This window comes from Nansenia antarctica (genome assembly GCF_963989245.1).
Source record: "Nansenia antarctica genome assembly, chromosome: 8".
NCBI classification, from domain to species: Eukaryota; Metazoa; Chordata; class Actinopteri; order Argentiniformes; family Microstomatidae; genus Nansenia; species Nansenia antarctica.
This window is the reverse complement of record NC_137678.1, coordinates 51,871,941-51,876,029: the sequence shown is the minus strand read 5'-3', so window position 1 is coordinate 51,876,029 and position 4,089 is coordinate 51,871,941.

Sequence of the window (4,089 nt, the reverse complement as noted above, 5' to 3'; positions counted from 1 at the left end):
GTTTCCACTGGGTAATGAGGAACATGGACTCCTCTTCTACTGATTTCATAAGTGCGTGGGTGAGCCCAGTGTTCAGCTGTGTACACAATGCAGAGGAGGCTGGCGGAGGTAGAAATCGGAGGACGCCGGGCTCATTTGTAATGCTTGAACGGAATGAGGAACGGTATTAAATCTCCACTGGCTTCCAGTGAAGCACGGAAAAATCCAAAAATCTTTCACTGGTACTTTGTGGATGGATATGGAGTGCGATGTCTGTCTGTAGCCATTTTATTCTGATACTGCCATCGTTGGCAAGGGAACTGGAAATACGGGTTGGGTGTGGATATGTCACAAAGATTCACTCAAGCACAGATCTGAGCTCCTGAGCTTCTGAAACCCACCACGCTGAAGTGGGAACATTTCAGAGAGTCAGATCCCATTTCATCCAACAAGCATCATTGCCATACTCACCTAGTAACTAGTAAACACACATAAACAAAGCCCTAAGAGAATTAGTGAACCTCAAATCTTCTCCAAACAAAACATGTAGGATCACTAGTATGATGCCACACTGCCTGTCTGTAGAATATCATCAACTAGTTGCTGCTACTATGGTCAGAAAACTCTACTAGAACTGCACAGATTTTCTCTCTGCCATCTCACTCTTGGCATGCCAATCACTGTCACCATTTGAGCGAGGCCATAAATCCCGACCAAGTCCATGTGGTATAGATCATTAACTCCCTGAGAGGTAACTAAATACCCAATATGCTCTGTAAAACTGTCATATACAATAACGCCCCACGCTAGGTTTCCTTTTAACTAACCCCCCCCCCCCACACACACACACACACATACACACACACACACTCACACACACGCACCCAGACACACAACACACCCACCCGATTGTTTTCTTCCATAAGGTGTCCTGAGATAATCACAATACCAGACAACAGACGGACGGACGCCTCCACAATAGAGGCCCAGACACTCAGCGTGTGCCGTGCATACGTGAAAAGAAACTAATATGTGCCCCTTAGTGTGCTTGGAGCGTCACTTGAAGCCATTTATCGTCTTGTTTTTGTGTCGTCGTGTGTTTAGAAACAGGGGGAATGTGTGGTGTGCCTAGGCAGGTGTCCTTCAGGATGAACGGTGGCACACGCCAGCCACCCCTCGGTCAGAGGACATTCATGCAACAGCATCTGGTTGGTGTTGGTCTCATTGTAACAGGGCATGAATAATTAATGTAGAATCTACAATGGGAGGAACAGGTCTTTTCAAAAGAGGGGCACTATCGTGTTACGGATAGACATGTGTCTATGCATACACACCAGACACACACACACACACACGCATACGCACCAGACACACACGCCCACACGCATACGCACCAGACATGTCCAACGCACAAACGAATAGACATCACATAACCTGGGGGTTAAGCAAATTATTCACACCATTAAGTGATATACTAAAACGTCATGGTACTGCTCAGTAAAGCAACAGAATAACAGCGTTGGGGTTTTTAATAACGACTATTGCGTACACTCTCAAATGTCACTACACTACACACCAGCTTCAACCCTGCACTGTCACATGCATGAACACTGTATAGGGAGGCTGGTGGAGGTAGAACATCGGAGGACGACAGGCTCTTTGTGATGCACGGAATGGAATGAAGAAGAGTAACAATCACATGTGATTGTGAGTGCAGGTGGGAGATGCACGCCGCTATACTGAAGGCTGTGCTTGTGCTAAACGGTACAGGGATGACTAAGCATGTGGCACTGTGCAGACATGTTCCATTCTGTCAGTACGAGCCCACAGGCACCCTTTCAAAAGGTCCTCAGTCTCCTGGCTAGGCTAGTTGAACAGTCGGGATTAATTAACTATGTGACATTTACCAGATGACCTTTTCCAGCATCTAGTTGTACCTGTATGTGGCGTAGGAATGGTAGATAATAATAGATCATTTTGGGGGTCCTTTAGTGTCATTTTATTCTCCCTAAGGTAGTAGTTAGGTACTTTCAAATCAAAGGTCATTCCGAAACACATCAACTATCATCAGGTTGTTAAAAAATGCAGTGTCCGGTCATAGCTGGGAAAAGTATGTTTATTATTCATTCGACGGCACAATACCAGTTGTGAAACTAAAACAGAACAAACCACACTGAATAATGGTCCTGAAACAGTGTGAGTCAATGTGAGTCAATGTGAGTCGATGGCCTTTCACAGGTTTTTCCCCCAAGACACTGAATCTCTCAACTCAGCAGTCTCTTCAAACCCACAGTGTCATATTGAGCGGTTTCAGAGTGTGTGGTCTCACTCTCAGAGCATGACTGTAGGTATCACAGTGTGATGAGTATTTGCTTCCACCTAGTGGTAATCAATAGTGTCAAACTTAATCCCAAAATCACTTGGAATAAAAAAAAGAAAAAAAAGAAACCTTTGTAAATTATTTGATTGAAAGCTAATCACAACATAGTACTGTCAAATGAAAAAAAATCCAATCTAAAAGTACCAACTTTTTAATATTTACTATACAGTATACCACATCAAATGAACAAAAATAAATTAATAAATGTAATTGCATATAAGGAACAACATATTATCAAATGGCCATCACCAAGATACTACCAGCCCCCAGAAGTCTTTAAGTCTTTAAACCCCCATTAAATAAAGGTACAATACAGGGACGAGCACGTTGCACAACAGCCTTACTCCTTTGCCCTGCCACGCACAAAGTGCCCTCATGGATGACCCCGCTTCTATGACAAAAACATCACGCCACTTGAACAGTTTCTTCCCCAAAGCCATAGCCCTTCTGAATAACTCCTGATCACTGCCACTTGCACTTTACATGTTCTTGCACTTAGTTGTACAGTATATTTATTCATAATATAGTACTGTACATTCTGTCTTGAGTTTTGTTGTATTGTTGTCTTGCTGTTATATGTACTGTAGCTTGTTTAGCATGGTAGAATACCAAGTCATGTTCCTAGTGCACGGCACATGGCGAATAAAGCTGAATTGAATTGAATGCTGTCGAGGTCTCCAGCAGGCCTCTCCTCATCCTAATCACTCCTGTAGCGTCTCTTCTGTATGTCTTCTATACAGCAGCATGTACGCAGTGCCACCTCTGTTAGCATAGGATGAGACACAGAAGGTCACCTGGGCACACCTGAGCATTTCAAAAACGTTTAATCTAGATCAGAATGATCCGGATTCTTTTTTGCGATCCAGGATCAGATGGATCTGGCAGGTTTTGAATAGTACAGGGGTAATTAGACTAACCCTAACCCTAACCCTAACCCCCCCTAACCCTGATCCTATATCGCAAAACATTATCTGGATTGTTCTGACCTAAATTAAAACTTAAAATTAAATAATGAGTCCTGATATGATTCTTTAAATTCATGATGCAAATGACTGGGAGCAACAATCGGTGAATTATTATTATTATTTTATACACACTATTATTTTGTGTCGAATGCTTACCTTTGATATCCTCCATATGTGCTCTGGATGTCTTTCCAGCTAACCTATGTGTGATAACAACACCTTGTGAAGTAAATAACAAGACAAGTAAATAAAAGTACACATTTGCTGACTTGTAACATTCGACATCTGGACTTACCGGCTGAACAAAACTGTCATTTGCGTAGAACCAGCCCTGCTCCCCCTTGTGGCGAACATAGGCAGTGTAGTGTCCAAACATGGCATCGCCAATGTGCACTATGACCGCACATAAACTGTATCTGCAGTCATTCTGGAGGATTAAAACAGTCAAAAAAGCCACAAAAAATATTTTTCATGCAACTATGAACTTTTCATGTGTGTCATTGTGTTTCTCTTTAGTGTCTCAACATGCAAATATATATATGTTACGGTACATGTGGGAATACGGTACATGTGGGAAAACTAGGGTTAGGGTTAGGTGCTAGGGTGCTACAGTTAGGGTTAGGGTTAGGGGTAGGGTTAGACATGCCAGCATGTACCAAGTCGACGTAGCACCTAACCTTAACCCTAGTTTTCCCACATGTACCGTATTCCCACATGTAACGTAACATATATATTTTTTAAATCCATGACATACATACTTTTTCA